The sequence below is a fragment of the Neofelis nebulosa genome, chromosome X, assembly GCF_028018385.1.
Source record: "Neofelis nebulosa isolate mNeoNeb1 chromosome X, mNeoNeb1.pri, whole genome shotgun sequence".
Lineage (NCBI taxonomy): Eukaryota > Metazoa > Chordata > Mammalia > Carnivora > Felidae > Neofelis > Neofelis nebulosa.
The window spans coordinates 89,872,457-89,894,127 of record NC_080800.1 but is presented as its reverse complement, the minus strand read 5'-3'; the positions used below and the strand labels follow the sequence as shown (position 1 = coordinate 89,894,127).

The following is a 21,671-nucleotide window of genomic DNA, read 5'->3' as shown; positions in this document are numbered from 1 at the left end:
GGAATTTAACCCCATTCCAAAGACTCTCCAGTTATTTCTGATGACTCTCAGTGGGGAGGTAAGGGGGGGGGGACTGTTACCACATGTGCCTGTGAATATCTCACTCACATTCTTATAGTCTGGACTACTGGTTAAGGCACCTCATCACTGCCTCCATTGCTGATGCCCTTTGTGCAAATAGCACAGAACTTCCAGTCCTTGAGGTATTAAGAGCTGGGCCTGTCACCCAACTTCATATAGATTTTGTCACTTTGGCTCTAAACAGCATAATTTGAGCCCGGAATCATAGAAGGGACTTCAGGAAAACAGTGCCTTCAGCTTTTGGCTCTATCTTCCCCACTGGGCCTTGAACCCAAAGGGCTAGCCAAAGCATCAAACACTCTACTTGCCCTGTATTCTTTCCAGATCTCTCTCTCTTCTGTGTGCCCCAGAAAAACCACACCAACTTATCACTCTTCCTTCAGTCCCAATTCCAAAGTCTCCATGCCTATAGACTTATGCCAATAAGTAAAGGAAGGAGTAAGGGAAACTATCACCTGACCTATTTCCGATGAAGTTCTAGCACTAGCTTGAGCCCAGCCAAGACACTCTGTTATGTGTATGATAAAAACACAGGCTATGTTTCTATCAGGGCCTGAGTGGGAAGAGGAAGAGCGTATCAGAGGAAGGAAACAGTGATACGAAAGGAACTACCATCTCGGAAAGAGAATTAAACCTTGAAAGAGTCACTGACTCCCTTTGTCTCTCTCACTGATCTTTTTTCATTTTCTCAGGCTTAATTTCAATATTAAGTCAAAGCCCTTTATTCCTTCATCTTTAGATCCAGAAGAGGACAGACATTAATTGGCACTCATAGCTGAAACAACCGCTAATTGAGGTGGGCTTGCATCATGAAATGCTACGGAAAGTGATTGATGACATTGAGTTTGGCAGACCCCTTTGCCTTAAATTAATTCTATTTCATGTCCAAAGCTGAAGCCTTCTGTTCCATAAATCAGTGGAATATCTCTACAGGCAAAGCGACCTTAATATGAACACAGTATTGCTTTCAAAGTACAGTTACTGCAGCAGTGAAGTTCAAGTAGCCATTTTTAGCTAGTCATTTCACCACGAAGGTTTTCAAACCCTGAAAATCACACAAAAGAAACAAATCAGCAAACTATGGAAGTAGAAGTATAGACCCGATTTATTAGATATTGTTACCCTTGAGGGATATGACAATGAACCCCCACTTCAATTGGCAAGTTGTGAATTGCCAGACAAAACTAGAGAGGAGGAAATTTGGGGCAGCTGTGGGTGACGATTCAGGAGATCTTGAAGTCATAAGAAAAATTCTTGCCCATCAAGGGTTGCTGCCAGCATGGATAAAAACTTGGGAGTTGGTAAAATATAAAGGCTGAAAAATGTTATAATTAAAAACAAATGGTTACGTGGACCTAGAGCAGTCACTCTCAACCGGGAGAGATTTTGCCTCCTAGGGGACATTTGGCCATGTCTGCAGGCATTTTTAAAAAATAAACTTGTCTATTTGAGTATAGTTTTAGAACTGCAAAAAGTTGCAAACCCACTTGTTAACACCTCACGGTCAGAAGGGTGTATTGTTACAACTAAAGAAACAATATTGACACGTTATTACTAGCTGAACTTTATACTTTCTTCAAATTCCCCTAGTTGTTACCTAATATTCTTTTCTGTTTCAGGAGCTCATCAAAGAAACCACGTTGTATTTAGCTGCCCTGACTCATTAGGCTCTTCTTGCCTATGCAGTTTCTCAGAAATTTCCTCACTTTTGATGACCTTGAGGGTTTGCAGGAATATAGGTCAGAACTTGTGTAGAATGTCCATCTTTCTGATGTTATTCTAATGATTAGACTGTGGTTATGGGTTTTTATTTTTATTTATTTATTTTTTAATGTAATTTGTTGACAAATTGGGTTTTCATACAACACCCAATGCTTGGTTATGGCTTTTTAAAAGGAAGGACAATAGAGGTCAGGTGCAAGTGTCGTCACATCATATCTAGGGATATCAGAATGACCTATCATTGATGGTGTTAATGTTGACCACCTGTCCAAGATAGTGTTTATGAGGTTTGTCTGCTCTAATGTTATTGCCACTGCCTTTGATGGCATGTGCAGCCTTGACTTGCCATGTGAGTAGTTATGCTCCATGTCATTGAGAGGGGAATATCTACATAAATTATTTGGAATTCCTCGTGGGAGATTTGTCTCTTCTTCCATATTGCTTTATTCATCACTCATTCACACCAGTATGGATGCCTGGATACATATTTCAGACACTTTAATTCTGTTTTAAGATTTACTTTTTAAGTGGGCTCTACACCCGATGTGGGGCTCAAACTCAGAACTCTGAGATTGAGACTTGCACGCTCCACTGACGGAGCCAACCAGGCTCACTGAAGTCAGTGAATAAAAGTTGTGTTTTCAAAGAACTTTGTTGCAATGCATAAAATGAGTAATTCTTTTGGTGTCATATGAACACAAAGTAAGAGATGTAGTCTCTCTAAGGTTCTGTATAAACAGAATGAGCTGGAAAGTTGAGGCGGCTGCCCAGACGATTCAAATGCAGTGGTATCCTGCACCCACCACCCTGCTGTCAAAGAAAAATTTTGGCTCAATGTGTACAGGTTGGTAGTCTGCATTGAATGAATTTACTGAATATTTACTTAACACCACTGCATGAGTTCTGGGAATCAAGAGAGGCTTTGGAATGAGTCTGGATGTAGGAAAGGTGAAATTAAAAAGAAAATGCCATTTTCTTCAAAGTCTGCCTTCTGTACATGGCACCTTTTCACTCCCTTGCTCCACACTAGAACAATAGTACTAACCAAGGTCAATATTAAAAAAAATATATGTTTTATTTATTCTTGAGAGAGAGAGAGAGAGAGAATGAGGGGGGAGAGCAGAGCAAGAGAAGGACACAGAATCTGAAGCAGGCTCCAGGCTCCGAGCTGTCAGCACAGAGCCTGACGTAGGGTTCAAATTCACAGACCGTGAGATCATGACCTGAGACGAAGTCAGATGCTTAACCGACTGAGCCACCCAGGCGCCCCAACCAAGGTCAATATTGCACCACCCACCCCAAGACATTTGTCGATATCTGAAGATGTTTAAGAGGGGTCACAACCCTGAGGGATGGGTATACTGGCATCTAATGGATAAAGACCAGGGATGCTGCTAAACATGGTACCGTACATAGGACAGCTCCCCAGATAAAGAATTCTCAGGGACGCCTGGGTGGCTCTGTCGGTTGAACGTCCAACATCAGCTCAGGTCATGATCTCAGGGTTTGTGGGTTTGAGCCCCACATCGGGCTGTGTACCGACAGCTCAGAGCCTGGAGCCTGCTTTGGATTCTGTGTCTCCCTCTCTCTCTCTGCCCTCCCCTGCTCATGCTCTGTCTCTTTCTCTCTCTCTCTCTCAAAAAAGAAATAAACATTGAAAAATTTTTAAGGAAAAAATTATCTACACCAAATGCCAATATTGCCAAGATTGAGAAACCCTGGACTAGTGGGCAAGAAAGAAATCTTCCAGGTTGATCACATTAATTTCTCACAACCAGAGAGAGGTGTAGTTGTCTTGGTATATCCCCTTTTAAGTGTGCATCTGTGTGTGTGTGTGTGTGTGTGTGTGTGTGTGTGTGTTTCACCACTAGCTACTGCGTTTGTAACCAGGTTACCACTGGTATTGAAAGACATTTCAGAGCACAGATATACCCTCGTAAAACCAAACTTTTAACCCTAGCCTATACAACTCTGAAAAACCAGGCCTTCTCTACATTTACGTCTTGTTCCCATGACCCTGTGCCCTCGATTCCCTTGACCCATCCAAGCAGTACAAGGCCCAAGGCCAGACTGGCTTTATGACCTTTGCACTTGATGATCCATCCCCTCTATCTGGAATATTCTTCCTCCAGACCTGGGTGACCACGGCTGGCTCCTTTCCATGACTTTCATCTCAGCTCAGACATCACCTTCTCGGCAAAGCTAATCACGCTATCTAAAGTATACCCTCCATGCACACACAAACATGATCTTGATTTCATAGTTTCATGTTGCCCGTAGAAGTTACCACTTTCTGGAATTACCTTGTTCATCTTCTACATTACTATGTAAGCTTCCTAGGGGCAGGGACTTTGTCTTTTTATTTCAGCTTGAATCTGTGTGCCCACACCCAGTATGGCACAGAGTCCAAATTAAATAAATATTTGTTGAATGACTGAATGCATGAATGAAGGACTTTGGAATAAATATTTAAAATTTCTGGAAATTCTGAATTCATAGGGAATGTGTTTCACTTCATTAATCTCTTAAGAAAAAAAGGCAAGGGGCATCTGGGTGGCTCGGTCGGTTAAGCGTCTGACTCTTGATTTCGGCTCAGGTCATGATCTCACAGTTTTGTGAGTTCCAGCCCCACGTTGGGCTCTGCGCTGACTCTGCAGAGCCTGTTTGGATTCTCTCTCTCTCTCTCTCTCTCTCTCTGGCCTTCCCCAGCTTGTACTTTATCTCTCTCAAAATAAATATAATTAAAACAATTATTAAAAAGAAGAAAAAAAATGGGAATTAGGGACTTAAGTTTCAAACTGTGGAATGTTTTCAAAGAACATTGGTAGTTTGAATGCCTCATCATTTAGAAACACACTACACAGTGTGGTAATTTTATTAAATCATAAAATCATTATAACTTATATTGTATGTCAGTGAAGGATTTATTCAGGTAATTCTGGATATGGTATTGAATTAAAAAGTAATTAGGGGCATCTGGGTGTCTCAGTTGGTTGAGTGTCTGACTTCTGCTCAGGTCATGATCTTGAGGTTTGTGAGTTTGAATCCCACATCAGGCTCTCTGTTGTCAGCACATAGCCCATATGAGATCCTCTGTTCCCTTCTCTCTCTGCCCCTCCCCCACTCATGCCCCTCATCTCTCTCTCACAAATAAACATTAAAAATTTTTTAAATTAGTATTTTATCCCTAGATATTTTTTTCCCATTTAAGAGAAATAAAAAAAAAATCCATGAGAACAGATTAAACTCTCAGTGCTGAAGCTGTTAGTTTTCAGGACTTAGAGTATCATGCAGATATAGAAAACATTAAGTCTTAGAAAATGAGCCAAGACAAGTGAGCAAGAAAAACACCCCCACGACTCACTGAACATAAATTTTACCCCCAGCGTCTCCTCTGATGCTTCACCCCATGAACTCTTGAAAACAGAAAGTTTGTAATCTTTAGTGTTGTTCTTTCAGTGCAGATTTTTAATGATTTTTTGAGGTGAAATTCACATACCTGTTATTCACATAACCATTTTGAAGCATACAACCCCGTGCCATTTAGTACATTCACAATATTGTGCAACCATTGCCCCCACTGGTTTCAAAACCTTTCCATGACTTCAAAGTAAAATCCTATACCTGTTAAGCTGTATCCTCTCCCTCAGCTCTCGCATCCAGTATTGTGTATCCTGTCCCTATGGGTTTATCTATTCTGGATATTTTGTATAAATGGAATCGTACGATATGTGATCTTTTGTTCTTGCCCTTTTCACTTGGCAAGTTTTTTTTTTTTTCCAAAAAAATTTTAAGTTTATTTTTGAGAAAGAGGCAGAGAAAATGAGGTGGGGAGGGGTGGGGGGGGAGAGAGAGAGTGTCAAGCAGGTCCCGCACAGTCAGCATGGAGCCCCATGTGGGGCTTGAACTCACAAACCATGAGATCATGACCTGAGCTGAAACAGAGTCGGACGCTAAACTGACTGAGCCACCCAGGTACCTCTGGTGGGCTGTTTTTAAGGTTCATCAATGTTGTAACATGTATCAGTGTCTACTCATATTTATGGGCAGATAATGTTCTATTGTATGGATATACCACATTTTGTTTATCTGTTCATAAATTGATGGGCATTTGGGTTTTTTCCACTTTTTAGAAATTATAAATAGTGTTACTATGAACATGGGTGTGCATATGTTTGTTTCAGTACCTGTCTTCAGTTATTTTAGACATATACTTAGGAGGAGAATTGTTGGATTAAATGATAACTCATGTTTCACTTTCTGAGGAACTTCTGAACTGGTTTCCATAGCACCTGTACCATTTTACATCCCTGCTAGCAATATAGGCGGTTTCCATTTTCTCCATATCCTTGTCAACACTTGTTATTTTCCAAAAAAAGTGTTTGAAAAAATGCTTATTTATTTATTTTGAGAGAGACAGAGAGCAAGCTGGGTGTGGGGCAGAGAGAGAGGGAGAGAGAGAGAATCCCAAGCAGAGAATCCTTGCTGTCACCATAGAGCCCGACATGGGGCCCGATCCCATAAACCACAAGATCATGACCTGAGCTGAAATCAAGAGTTGGACGCTAAACCGACTGAGCCACCCAGGCGCCCCTTTCCTTTTTTGTAAAACAGCCCTTCTAGTGGGTGGGAAGTGTTACCTCATTGCGGCTTTGATTTACATTTTATATTACCCGAAAGACTAATGATGCTGAGCATCTTTCCCTGTATTTATTGGTCATTTTCAATGTAGACTATTGGTGACTTTAGGATATTTCTGAATGTTTATAGTTTCTGTCATATGTATATGGTATAGAAGATAGAAAGATCAGAGGCAAACAGGAATGAGACAGCTAGTGTTACCGAATTATATTTGGCAGATGCCCCAAATGTCTTCCTGGCCCCAACCTCTGAGAATGTCACATTTTCCACAATAATGGAAAGTTCCTTTCTGATATCAAGTCGTAGAGACCGTGAATATTTGCTGACACAGTTAAACAAAATAGGAGGAATGTCATAAAAGTGGCAAACAGGGAATAAGGAAAGCAGTGGTACACAGGACAAGTTGACAACTGACTTCCTATGCCTGTTGGGTAAGAAGGAGGTTGCACCCTGGATTGGGTCTTTTGCAGAGTCAACTGGGCACACGCAAATAATTGACAGTGTATTGGAAATGTCTGTGGGCTTGTTTCCCGAACAAGATAGGAAAATGAGAAAAAAAAAATCTTTCCCGTTAAAACTTGTGCTTGCTTTCTCGGACACGGTCTACGTAAATTGAACAGACCCTATCTATGTTCCTGTTTTCCTCAGATATTCTTGATTCTTTTTGTTTAATCAAAATCAAAATCAAATTCAATCCAGAGCACCTTAATAAGTGCGATTATAGTAACTGTGCTTATGGTTAGGTCATCAAACCTCTGGAAAATGGAGGTGGGGCAGGCAATGTGGCAAAGTAGGGTGAGATCTGAGCTGATGGTCAGGAGATCTGTGTTCCAGCCCTCATTTCTAAAATAACTAGCTTTGTAACCTTGAATAAATGACTTAACCTCTAGGAGCCCCAGTTTCCTCATTTGTAAATAAATGAACGATAGGACTCTCGATTATCTTTAAAAGTCCTTTGCAGCTCTGAAATTCTATTTGCGAAGTTCACGTGTTATGGACTTTAAAGTTCAAAGGCAAATGCATACTCTTTCTTTGTATGTATAGAAATTAAAACTGTCGCCTCAGTTCAAACCTGCATCAACAGAATAAGCTGAAAAAGGAAAAGACAAGGCCCAGGGTCATAGACTTCCAAGTTCTGAAGCCAGGCTCCTATGTGTGTGTTGGCTGAGTGCCTCGGTACACTTGTATGTGTGATGATCTGCCCTCTGCCCTAAGGTTTCTTAATCTTCATTTTGCAATGTGTGTCCTAGATGTTTGTTTATCAAACAGTGTAACTGACTCAGACAGGACATTGCACTATTTCCTAGTCAGTGGCTAAAACATTTCTCATCTGAACTTTTCCAGTCTTTCATTCTAGAACTTTTGTGACCTCAAATGAGGTACCTTGACTTTCACTTCACCTGATGATGCATTTTATTTTCCACGGGGAGACACTGGGTTTTGAAACATTTCACCCCCTTCACTTGTAGGGGAAGTTACAATAAATGATAAGGGGATTCTGCCCTGCCACCATACGGGCCTTCCTCCAGCCGGTCTTTTTTTGTTTTTTTGTTTTCTTAATTTTTTAATTTTTTTTTAATTTTTATTTCTGAGAGGGGCAGGGGAGAGATAGAGAGAGGGAGATACAGAATCCAAAGCAGGCTCCAGGCTCTGAGCTGTCAGCACACAGCCCAACTTGGAGCTAAAACCCACAAACCGTGAGACCATGACCTGAGCTGAAGTCGGATGCCCAACCGACTAAGCCACCCAGGCACCCCTCCCTCCAGCCAGGCTAACACAGGTTCTAGGCTGCTCTGGATCATCTCATTGTCAGGAGTACAATTAACAACTTTAGTCCTTGATGAGGAGTCAAGAGTTTAAGATCTATCTGGGAAGGGTTATGTTACATTTCAGCTACAACACAGTACAAGCTGGTTCATAATCTTAGAATTAAAATACAGAGCCAATGGGAGTGCATTTGTGATGAGCACCAGGGGTTTATGCCAGAGGCTAATATTACACTGTTAGCTGGAATTTAAATTTTTAAAAAAAGCTTAAAAAGTAAATAAAATACAGAGCTAATGAAAACAGTAAAGCTCTAGTCTTTGCATTAGTATTTATTTCCAATTTTGGAGGTTTCCTCAAGTTAAAAACAATAGTAGATTAGATAAAGGCTGTATCAAAATTTACAATCACACAACTTGACCAGGGAACTGATATGATCTCCATTCTCTGAAGACCTGTTTTTGATGTTTTGATTACCCCTTGGCTATTTCTTTTTTTGTTAATTTGCAAGCCTATTTTGCATTTGTGCCTTCCTTGGTTTTCTGTATTTAGTCTTTCTTTCAGCCCTAGGTCAGCTTGTTTATTTCCAAAAAAGCAGTCACTTCTGTTAAAGGCTGGGAACAGGATTGAGTGTGAGGTCTGGGGGGAGGGAGGTGTAATTGAAGCTGAAAGGCTTTTAAGGTGAGTGTGTTCTGTTCAATTAAACTATTTGTCCCCACCTTTTTTCTCCAGTAAAATGTTAAAATAGTGTACACCTGCCAAAAAACTGCCCAAACTCAAATCCTAAACAAAAGAAACAATCTCTCCACCCCAAATCAGGCACTATTTTGTGCCGGTGACTCATTTCAAGAATCATTATATTTAATTTAATTTAATTTAAAATTGCTTTTATGGTTTTACAGAAGATCAGTGCATGTGTTTGTCTTCTTATTGGGGTCTATTTATCAATGGGACTATTACTACAAATTATTGTTTTCAATTGCTTTTGAAAATCACAGGGAAAGTGTTTTAGGGATTCTAGTCAATTACCTTGAAATGTATCATTTGATTCAGCAAGTTTGCATCTAAGAATTATTTCAAAAAACTAATTACAGAGACATGCAAATTTATATTCAAGGATGTTCAGAACAGGATCAGTTACAGTACTAGAAAAATTTAAAGACCAACCTAAATGCCCCACAAACAATAGGGGACTGGTTAAATTAATTAGGTAACATCCATATGCTAAAATATTATGCAGCCTTCAACATGATTTTTAAATAATTTTTAATAACATGGGAGAGGGCTCACATTAAAGGTCAAGTGAAGAAAAGCACACAATACTATACAGTTGATCCTTGAACAACATATATATGGAATTTTTTGATGCAGTATAGTACTATAAATGGATTTTCTCTTCCCTATGATTTTTTCCTTATGATTTTCATAATAACACTTTCTTTTTTTATAGCTTACTTTCTTGTAAGAATACAGTGTATAATACATGTAACATACAAAATATGTGCTCATTGGCTGTGTTATCTGTAAGGCTTCCAGTCAACAATAGCCTATTAGCAGTTAAGTTTGTGGGGAATCAAAAGTTATATGTGGATTTTCCACTGCACAGGGGATCAGCACCCCTACCCTCCCACCACACTGTTCAAGGGTCAACTGAATGTATAGAATGGTTCCAGTTTTGGAAAAAAATATGCATAAGAAGAAACTGGTAAAAATACATCAAAATATTCCTAGTGGCTCACTCAGGGAAGCAGAATTGTGGATGTAAAGAGCATTCTTTATATATTTTTGGTGTTTTCTATATTTTCTGTAATGAATAGTTATTACTTTTAGAAAAATACATATGATTATCAAACTTTTTAAAAAGTTTATGAGAGAGGGAACAAATGAGGGGAGGGGCAGAGAGAGAGGGAGACTGAAGATCCACAGTGGGCTGACAGCAGAGAGCCAGACTCAGGGCTCAAACTCATGAACCATGAAATCATGACCTGAGCCAAAATCACATGCTTAACTGGCTGAGCCACCCAAGCAGCCCTCAAACATTTTAATGAATGGAAATTAAACAGTAATGAGATAGCATTGTTTGCCTGTGGGATTGGCAAGATTTTTATTTTTTATTTATTTTTTAAAGTTTATTTATTTTGAGAGAGAGTGCACACACGTGCACACACACATGAATGGTGAAGGGGCCGAAAGAGAGGGAGAGAGAATCCCAAGCAGGCTCCTCACTATCCATGCTGGGCTATCAGTGCAGAGCCTGACACAAGGCAGAGCTTGAACACATGAACCGTGAGATCATGACCTGAGCCAAAATCAAGAGTCAGATATCTCACTGACTGAGCCACTTAGGTGCCCCTGGATTGGCAAGATTTTTAAAGATTGATACTATTCAAAGCTTTCAAGGATATGACGAAAATGGCACTCTTATATACTCTAAGTAGGAATGTAAGTTGGTTTGGTCTTCAAAAATTTTTTTGTAATGTTTATTTATTTTTGAGAGAGAGGGAGCGCAAGCAGGGGAGGGACAGAGAGAGAGGGAGACACAGAATCCAAAGCAGGGCCAGGCTCTGAGCTGTCAGCACAGAGCCAGATGCCGAGCTAGAACCCACAAACAGTGAGATCATGACCTGAGCCGAAGTTGGACACTTAATCGACTGAGCCCCCAGGCGCCCCAGGTTTGGTCCTTTTAAAAGACAACTTGACAGTATCTTTTAAAATTTAAAATGCACATACTTGGGCCGCTTGGGTGGCTCAGTCGGTTAAGCGACTGACTCCAGATTTCCTCTTAGGTCATGATCTCAAGGTTCCTGAGTTCAAGCCCTGAAGCGGACTCCAAGCTGACAGCGCTGAGCCTGCTTGGGATTCTCTGTCTCCCTCTCTCTCTGCCTCTTCCCTGCTTTATCTCTCTCTCTCAAAATAAATAAATAAACTTAAACAAAATAAAATAAAATACACATACTCTTTGACCCAGCATCATTACCACTTACAGGGCTCAACTATATAGAGATGCTTGAACAAATACACAAAGACACATGCATGGGGATATTAATTGGAGTATTGTGAAGAATTAGGGAAAGATCCTGAATGTTCATCAATAGGGATATGGCTAATACATTATGGTACACCTGAACTATGGAATACTGGGTAGCAGTAAAAAAAGGGGGGGGCCTAATTATTTAGATATCTACATACAAATATAATAACATGGAATGATGTTTGTGATATATACTAAGTGGATGAAAGCAATTTGTAGAGCAATGTGTATAATATATTCTCATTTTGAAAAAATAAGTATTTGTGACCATATATGTGCATTTGGGAAGATATGTATCAGATTGCTCATAGCTGTCATTATCTCCATAGAGCAGGATCAGAGATTCTTTTACTTTGTAAACTTCTATTTGAACAAAAGAAGCAAACATGTACTTCTTTTATAAGCAAAATAATAATAAAGAGACAATCAGTGGATAACTGGGGCTTACTGTGTGAAAGTTTGCTTTGGTGTTTCATTTATTTTTGAACGTGCGCACGCAAGAGAGAGAGAGAGCACATGCGAGAGAGAGAGAGAGAGAGAGAGAGAGAGAAATAGAGCATGAGTGGGGGAGGGGCAGAGAGCGAGGGAGACACAGATTCTGAATCAGGCTCCAGGCTCTGAGCTGTCAGCACAGAGCCTGATGCAGGGCTCAAACTCATCACCTGTGAGATCATGACCTGAGCTGAAGTCAGCCTCTTAATTGACTGAGCCACCCAGGTGCCCCGAAATTTGCTTTAAAAGAGTCTTTCAGGGGTGTCTGGGTGGCTCAGGCAGTTAAGTGTTTGACTCTTGATGTTGGCTCAGGTAATGATCTGAAGGTTCGTGAGTTCAAGCCCCATATCAGGCTCTTCCCTGACAGTGCAGAGCCTGTTCAAGATTCTCTCTCTCTCTCCCTCTCTCTGTGCCCCTCCCCCTCTGGTGCACACATGCTCTCTCTGTCTCTCAAAACAAATAAATAAACTTAAAAAAATAAAAATAGCCTTTCAGGAATGTATTAGTCTGTGGACAGCAACTTATCGCTACAAACAGTTCAGACAATTTTACATAAGGCCTAATTTGCTTCATGGCTCAACAAAGAGAGAACTAATTCATATGCTGATCTCCATTGCCATACCTAATATTTTCCCCAGTGGCAACAAAATCGGATTTGTTGAATTCTTTTATAAATACTATTGAAATGAGATTGCAGAAAGTTGAGGTTAGACCCTGATTCTCAAAGCTGTCTGTATAGATAGTCTGGATTAGATACATAACCTAGCTAAAAGTGACTCTCAAAATCTATGAGTTCACCTTCAACGTATTTGCTTTAAGTGTCTTTTTATAGGAGGGGTCCCCTTGTGCCTAATATAGAAGTAGAATGCTCCCACATGAGAATTTGCTTCTCTTTTAGACGGGTTTATGTGATAATAAGCTGGGCATGTGAAATATTCCTTATTCAGTGATATGCACATGTTCCCCTGAAATAGTAATATATCTACCTCATAAGCTTATTGTGAGGGTAAAATGAAATAATAAGTGCAAAGTGTTTGGGGCAGTGTCTGGCACATAGTATTTAATACCTGGTGGCCATTGTTATTTAAAAGTGTTGCTAAAGATGTTTCATTTTAATAACAATAACTTGGCCTGTACTGGGTTCCACGTGAAGGAGACAGTGTTTTTGTTGTTTTTTAATTTTTTCCTAAATGTTTGTTTATTTTGGGGGGGGAAGGGGGGAGGGGCAGAGAGGGAGAGGGAGGAACAGAATCCAAAGCAGGCCCCAGGCTCCGAGCTGTCAGCACTGAGCCTGACACAGGGCTCCAACTCACGAAACTCGAGATCATGGCCTGAGCTGAAGTGGCACACTTAATTGACTGAGACACCCAGGCACTCAAATGAGACAGTTTTATTATAGCATTTTAGTTTGGAGAAGGAGTGCTTTGAGTAAGCACTAGGTTTAAGCAGAATGAATATCTAGGTATAATGAAGGGGCTTGTCCATTTCATAGAAGGCACTAGCAAAGGGCATATTTAGAGGATTGAAGCCTGGAGGTCAGAGGGTGATTTAGTAAATGAAAGTGAAGGTTGTGGTTGTAGAAACTTAAGGAATTTCGCCCTTGGCTTTAAAGAAAGTCAGTCAGTAAATAGGAGAATCTGGAGAAAGACTGGTGTGGTCTAATGGAGAGATGTGAGTTTTGGTACCAGCTTCCTTTTTTTCTCACGTGTAAAATGAGGAGGTCAAACTTAGTAATTAATAGCCACCATTTTCTCCACACTTGTCATAAACCAGGCTTTTTACGGGCATGGTTTCATTTAACCTCCCTCAGAAGAGTCCTATGAATGAGGGACCATTATTATCCCCAATTTACAGATGAGGAGGCTTTGAAGAGATTATGTAACTTGGTCTAGTTTGGTCCATGTCCAAAGCCCATATGGTTTTCAGTCCTGTTAGTCTGCCTCTTAGTGGCCTCCTGGCTCTAGTAGTCAATGATTCTGAGTAAGGGACATTAAAAAATGTTGTTGTGATTTGACTTGTCTTTTAAGAATGGGAGATGAAATCTAATCTTCTTGTATGTGAAAGGGAAAGGAAAATGAAGACAGATTGAATGTGAGTTATGATACTGATGACCTATCTTTCCCCCTAACCTTATCGGGCTAGAATCACTACAGAAAGTGGGCAAAAACATACTAAAGGTAATTTCCATGCAGATCTGATGACAACCACAGACCATTTCATTTGCCTCTGGCCTTACAGATAATCTGAATATTTTGTTCTTTTTTTCCACCCACTTTTGGGAAGAAATTGCTAAAGCAATTTGCAAGGACACTGTGGAGGCTTTTATTTAGAGGGGATAGGAATTCACTTAAAAATTTTTTTAATGTTTATTTTTTTATTTTTTCAGTTCACATAAAAACCTGTACAATATTCCAGGATGAAAAGAAATCATCATTTGAAAAAGATGAAAGAATCATTTCTCGAAAGATAACATTTAGATCTAGCTACTACACTGCTGACCATTTTTTAATGCAGTAGCTTGGGATATTCACAGTAAGATCATCTCTTGTCTAGGTTTCTGATTTTACCAGTTGTTAAGGCATACCTTTGAAGACAGTATTTGGCTTCGTTAGGGGCCTGAAAAAAACAAGGCCTCGCTAATGACAAAACATAACATGTCTATGCAAATATTATGATAAAGTCCTGCTGCGTGTAGTTGGGCCACAGGAGGAAGTTATTATTTTACAAACCTGTGAAGTATGTTTAACACGCAAAGGCTTGTTACACAGTCCATGAAGAACGTTGTTTTCTGCCCTTCCATAAATAACTAATGCCAGGAGCAGCTTGGCTATCTCTTTCAGCTTCTTGTTACAGGAGAGTAAAATGAGCAAGGCCTAAATATCGGTACCTGCTAAGAGAGCTGCCGTGTTAAATTCCATTTGGCTTCAGTCTATTTCTCATGCTTTTAAGTGCTTTTGATGTTGTATTTTGAATCTGTCAGTTGCACTGTGTTTTCCATTTCCATATGTTTATCTCTTCTGTTTCTAATTTGATTGGTAGTTCTGGGGAGGACTTACTACCCAGGAAACCTCATGTAGTCACAAAGGCAGTAGTGTAGGAGATGTGAGAACCATGGTTAGGAAACCCAGGCTCTGTTACTAGTTACTTATGTGACTGGACAAGTCATTTAACCTGCATCTATTTCTCCACCTGTAAAATAGGGGTAATAATCCCATGTCTTCCTAGCTAGTAAACAATCGTGCAAATGTTCTCTCTAAAATGTCAGGCAGCTGGCAGTGGTGGGGGGTGGGGGGGTGGGGGTGGGGGGAGGAATGTTTTGTTCCTGGGTAGGAATGCTTGAGGGTTTCCGATGACAAGAAATTAAACAAGGTTTTGTCTGGACCTTGAAGGAGTGAGAAAGGAAAGCTAGAAATAGTATGGATACACTTGATTTCCTTTTTGGAGTTGTAGCTCTTCTTCCGGCTTCATCCTGGGTGTGGTTAACCATAGAAGGGGAGATCTGGTATGTGATAAAGGTAGCCAGGACTGTCTGTATTAATGAATAACCTAAGTGATAAAGATCTTGAAACATTCAAGTAGTTTCTTGGTCTGATAAATATATCTATATCCATATATACACACATGCATATGCACAGGTATGTATGTATACAAATTCATACATACCAACAAAACCTGATAGCTTCAGGGTTTCCTTTTTACCTTGTAACGCTGGAGGAACTTCAGTAAACTGAGGACTCAGTGTTCAGAGGAGATTACCTAGTTGAAGAGGTCTGAGCTAAATGATAGGTAGTGAAGGAAATGGACCAAAGTATTCTTTAATTATAAGTTCTTTTTCTTCTTGGTCCAACAGATTGACTTACGTGCTATACTGGGTCTGTCCTGTGTCTGTGTTTTAATTTCATGACTAGACACTAAATTTGTTGAGGGCAGGGATGATCATTCCTTATATTTCATTTGTGTTAACCCTGCTATGGATGACAGGGCTCTGTATACTGCAGACACCCAGTGAATTATATAGCTGGCAAATTATTACTTATTTCTGTTATTGCAACAAGATCTCATAAAATAAACATGAGAAATTCGTTTGAAGTCCACAACTTTCTAGGTCAATCTCGAAAAAGGAAGTTCATGATTGCCGTAGTAATATTTGTAGGCATATTAAATGTAAGTGGGCGGGCCTGTTGGAAATTGGCTGAGTAATCCCAGTCCAGAATAAGTATGTTGGCTTCCAACCACCATGACCTGGGATGCTTATTAAAAAATAAAATTTCTCGGGGCGCCTGGGTGGCGCAGTCGGTTAAGCGTCCGACTTCAGCCAGGTCACGATCTCGCGGTCCGTGAGTTCGAGCCCCGCGTCAGGCTCTGGGCTGATGGCTCGGAGCCTGGAGCCTGTTTCCGATTCTGTGTCTCCCTCTCTCTCTGCCCCTCCCCCATTCATGCTCTGTCTCTCTCTGTCCCAAAAATAAATAAAAAATGTTGAAAAAAAAAAAAATTTAAAAAAAAAAAAAAAAATAAAATTTCTCAGTCCCCCTCAGATCCTAAACAGAGTATCCGGAGGTTGTAGCTATAGGCACCCATAGTTTAACAAGCACCCAAGATGATCTGGATGCATGGTAAAGTTAACAATGACTCTAGCCTGTAGGGTGACAAGTAATTCTATGGGAAGATGGGAAATAGCAAATGAAATGAAATGTCCATTGCTAGCAGGAATAGGAAGTTAGTCCTCCATTATGCATCAGGGAGCTTGGAAGAATATTGGTGCTTTTTACTTCTTCTGGTGATATATTCTTGCAGTTTGTCATGGCTCATTTACAATTATGGTCTGTCCCTTTTGCAGTCTTGAGGCAGTTCACCAGAATTCTGTTTTTAACAGCAATTTCTTGAATCTCTTGGGAACAGTCTTTGTAGGACTGGCTCATGAGCTACGATCATGGCCAGTAAAATGTCAAAATGCCGCGGTGACCCTTATCAGCTGTCGGCTCTTTTGCTATTACACCACGGTGGGAAGGAAAGACATAAAGTGAACCCCCCTCCTCCCCATTCTTTTGGTATTTCATAAGCGAGAGGGAGCTGGGGTCTTAACGCAGTGAGAGGCGAGGTGAAAGGAACAAGGGCATTGGCTCAGGCTTGGAGGAGCAGGATGCCTTTAATCAAAGAATAGGATCTCCCTCAGAAGAAAGAGAGGCTAGGTCCAAAGATGAGTATCTGTAAAGGGCAGCTGGAAGATGACCCGAGGGGAACTTTCATCCTGGGGCTGAGTCCTAGGAAGCCAGCACAGGTGCGGGCGATGGGCGCGTCCCAGACCTCGCTGAAATCGGATAGGCTCCAGGCCCTTCCGAAAACACACTTGATAACGCGGCCAGCCGGCCCGCCCTCCCGGCGACTCGGAAGCCAGAGCGAGAGGCTGCGGCGAGCCAGGGAGGAGCCGTTAGTCGACTCGGCTCGCCCGCAGCGCCCTCCCTCGTCTCGGGAAGCCCTCTCGGCCCCGCCTCCTCGGCTGACGTCCGGGGCGAGCGGAGGCGGGAGCGTGGGTGGGCCGAGACGTCGGCCGCCCGCGATTCGGCCCGCTCAGCCACACCACCGCGCGCCCCCGCTCCGCCCGCCCCTCCGGGCGCGTCTTTTCCGGGCTCGCGCCGCGCCGCGCCGCGCCTCGTCCCGCCTCCGCCGGCCGTCCGGGTGCGCGCGGGCCGCTGCGGCTTTTTCTCCGGCTTCCGTGGCGCGCCCCTCCTCGCCCCAGCGCTAGCGGGCACGCGGTTTTTCCGCGGGCTTTCCGGGTGCCAGGCGCGGGCCGGCTGCGAAGACGCCGTGTGGACCGCGTCTCCGGTAAGTATAGCCCCGGCTGCTGACCCTTGTCGCGGTAGGGGCCCCAGCTCCGGCGGCGCCGCCGTCCCGCACCTGAGCCCCGCGGAGGTGGAGGGGACGTCCCAGTTCCCGGAATGGGCTCTCTTTCCTTGGGAGCCCGGCCGATCTACCCGCCCGCCTCCCTCCCGGTGCTGGGAAGATTCCCGGGAGTCTCTGTGTCTTCTCCTCCGAAGTCCAGGGTCCTCGAGAGCCCTGCCTCCTTCTCTTCCTGCCACCCACCGTCCTCCATCCCCCGAGGGCCAGAAGCATCTTCCCGACCGGGCTTACTGTGCGTTGCCTTTACCCTTTGCGAAGGAGCACATCAAGTGCTTGCCAGACCTCCAGACGACCTTTAGGGCGCCCCTAGACCTCAACTCCATCTTGTCCCTTCGGGGTCGCTCTGTCTCCGAGTGCTCTGTGGTCCCTCTGGCCCTAGCAGCATCCGCCCTTCGGATTTGAGAGATGCCCTGCCTTCCCAGCTCTTCCTGGCTTCCGTATCTTTAGGTGCGTTAGAAAACGGCTGAATTCTAGCAGAAGCGTGCTCTTCACCCCGCCCTCCCCCCCGTTCTGTCTACATCCCTGTCCTCATGAATGCCTTATATTTAGCATCAGCTTCATTCACTTCCTCTTCCTCTCATTTGAGGACCCTACAGAAAGAATTGCGGCTGATGTCTGTAGCACATAGAAAAATCAAGGAGAATATGATTCATTGCCTAACCCCCATCAAGGGGTTACATATTTTAAAAAGGACGTCATATTTTCTCCGCACTCCAGCATCTCCTCCTTGAAACGCATTTCCCCACCCTCTTGAAATTAATTTTGGTATAGTCTCTCACCTTAAAAAAAAAATCAGCCATGGCTCCAAGAAACGACGGTGAGTTGCTGAATAAGTAAGTAGGCTGCTTTACTGGTTAAGTCCTTAATCAATGCCTCAGTTTCTACATCTGCAAAAATGAGGATGTTGAACTAGAGCACAAATAAGGTTCCTCTAGTGTTTTGACTCTAGGACCTCTAAATTCATGCTTAGTTACATGTTGCTGCGTAACAGAGATTTAAACCTAATTAAAGTCCCATTTCCTGGTAGTTGCTCGTCACTTTAGTTTTTCTTTTATTCTGCCTCTAATACTTTTAACTGTTCTTGATACCTAAGGCAGCATGCAATGGAAGATTCAATTACAGGACTGTCAATGAGGATATCAGTCAAGCTTTTTATAGCATAAGGCCTCTTGAATTATAAAATAGCTCTCTTTTTCGATTGAAGCTACTAACGTGTGAGACATGTAAAACTCCTGTTGGAGTTAACACCCTCTCCACCCTTTCTTTGGGTGGAGGATGAAACATTACACCGTTAGTATACTCGCACCATAGAATAAAGTACCATATTGTTCTGATACTAGAAGGAATTTGACACTTAAACATCCATGGGAAGGTGCACTGCAACAATTAAAAGCTTTTCCCCTAAAAACCCTATTAAAAAATTAATGATTCAGATTAACATTTTTGTTTGTGTTTTGGGTAGGTGTGGGATGGGTGGAGATAAGAGAGTCTTGCCCAATTCAATTTAAGAGGAGAAATGAATTGGGACTCTGGAGAGGCTCTGAATCCAGCCCTAGCCAATTGTATAACCTTGAACAAGTCACCTAACCTCTCTTGGTTTTTGCATCTGTAAAAGCCTCTTGATGGTTGGCAGAGTGAGCCATAAGCCTCCCAATTTGAATTCTTTGTTCTTATACTGATAGATATATGATTATATGATGTAAGCAGCACTAACATTGTGGCCTAAGTCCTTAGTTATAACAGTTGTTGAGAATGTTTTTCTCAAACATCTGCATATGCTTGCTCCAATTTATGTGTGCATAATTCATAACCTATCTTATCAAATGAGTATATGTGGAAGTCTATAAATTGGGAGGCATTTTACAAAAGTTGGGTGTTGTTAACTTCTGCTTGCAAGTGAAACGTGCATAGAACACTTTTTAAAAAACATTCATGTCTTTCAGAAATTTGAAAGTGAATATATACATACTGCCTTGTAACTGTAATTGACTAGGAACTTTAAGAATATGCTGGCATCTCATTCATTCATTTATCACTCATTGAACTTATCTCATTCCTTCAGCTGTCCCTAGTTTTGGTGCCAGGCCACCAGGATATGATGGTTAAGAAAACTCTCTTCGTGAGTTTATAGTCTGGGGTGGTTGTGGTGGGGCTGTGAAGAGATAGATGTATATACAGTTTATATTTATTAACAACAAGAACATTCAAATCAGGGACATAAAATCCTGGGGGAACTTAAACCCCCATAGTGGAGGAGGAGATGATTGTATTATAGATTCTCTTCTTGGCGTTCCTTCCCTCCCCCCTTCCTTGACTTTCAATTCCTGAGATGTTAGCAAAAATAAAAGCTTTATTTTTCCACTCCTATCACTGGCTGGCCTTATATATTCTTTTTCTTTCTTTGTCTTTTAACTGGTCATTTTGAGGTAGCTGTAGATTCCCATGCAGTTGTAAGAAATAATACCCTTTTTCTAATTTTCCCCAGTGGTAACATCTGCAGGACTGTAGTATAATATCATGACAAAGAAATTGAAATAGATACAATTCTGGGTGCCTGGGTGGCTCAGTCAGTTAAGCGTCCGACTTCGGCTCAGGTCATGGTCTCACCATTGGTAGGTTCAAGCCCCGTGTCAGGCTCTCTGCTAATAGCTCGGAGCCTGGAGCCCACTTCGGATTTTGTGTCTCCCTCTCTCTCTGTCCCTCCCCTGCTCACTCTCTCTCTCTCAAAATAAATAAACATTAAAAAATTACAAAAAAAAAATAGATACAATTCATCCACCTGAATCAGAGATCACCGGTTTTACATGCAGTCATTTGGGTGTGTGTATTTAGTTTTGTGCAATATTATCGCATGGGTAAATTCATGTAACCACCTCCACAGTAAAGATACAGAACAGTTCCATCACCACAAGGATGCCTGGTGTTGCCCTTTTATAGCCACAGCAGTCCCCCTCCCTTGCTGGCCCCAAGCAGCCACAAATCTGTTTTCCATGCCTATAATTTTGTCATTTCCAGAATGGTATATAAATGGAATCAGACAGTATGTAACTTTCTGAGATGAGCTTTTTTTCCACTCAGAGTAATTCCCTGGAGATTCACGTAGGGACTCTAGTATCCAGTTCCTTTTCATTGCTGAGTCCTATTCCATGGTGTAGATGTGCCCCAGTTTCACCATTCACCAGTTGAAGGACATCTGGTTGGTTCATGGTTTTTTATTTTTATTTTTTCATTTTTAACCTATCATAAATAAAGCTTCTGTGAACAATTGTGTTCTGCTTTTTGTGTGAACATAAGTTTTCATTTCTTTGGGATACATGCCCAAGAGTGCAGTTGCTGGTTGTAAGGTCGTTGCATGTTTCATTTTATTTATTTGTTTATTTTTATTTATATTTAGAGAGAGAGAGCACGCACAAGCATGAGCAGGAGAGGAGGAGAGGGAGAGGGAGAGAGAGAATCCCAAGCAGGCTCCATGCCAAGCACAGAACCTGACACAGGGTTCGATCCCACTACTATGAGATCATGAGTTGAGCCAATCAAGAGTTGGACACTTAACCAACTGAGCCACCTGGGCACCTGTATATTTCATTTTAAAAGCAACTACCAAATTGTTTTCCAGAGTGGCACTTTACATTACCACCAGCAACGTATGAATGAATGCTTTTTATCCTTGCCAGCTGCTGTGGTTACTAGTTTATATTTTAGCCATTGTGATTGCTGTCTAGTGATATCTTGTCATAGTTTTAATTTGCATTTCCCAAATAGCTAATGACGTTGGACATCTTTTCATGTGCTGAGTTGCCATCTCTGTATCCTCTTTGGTGAAATGTATGTTCACATATTTTGTTCATTTTCTAGTTGGATTTATTATTTATTTATTTTTTTGTTTTGTTTTTGGTTTTACTGTTGAGTTCTGAAAGTTCTTTATATATTCTAAATACTAGTCCTTTGTTAGGTACGTGGCTTGCAAATATGTTCTCCCAGTCTATATAGCTTGTCTTTCATCTGCTTAACAGGGAGTTTCAAAGAACAAAAGCCTTTCATT

General features: G+C 41.6%; 1 protein-coding gene across 2 annotated transcripts in view; it reads left to right on the top strand.

The window, feature by feature from the left end:
- The first annotated feature begins 17,286 nt into the window (after positions 1 to 17,286).
- Positions 17,287 to 21,671, top strand: part of ACSL4 (acyl-CoA synthetase long chain family member 4) — an 88,153-nt gene continuing 83,768 nt past the window's right edge. Inside the window, exon 1 of one of the 2 annotated variants that reach the window (XM_058714110.1) lies at positions 17,287 to 17,554. The gene's annotated coding sequence lies outside the window, so the exon portion shown is untranslated. The remainder of the gene's footprint in view (positions 17,555 to 21,671) is intronic. The other variant, XM_058714112.1, reaches the window with a different exon arrangement.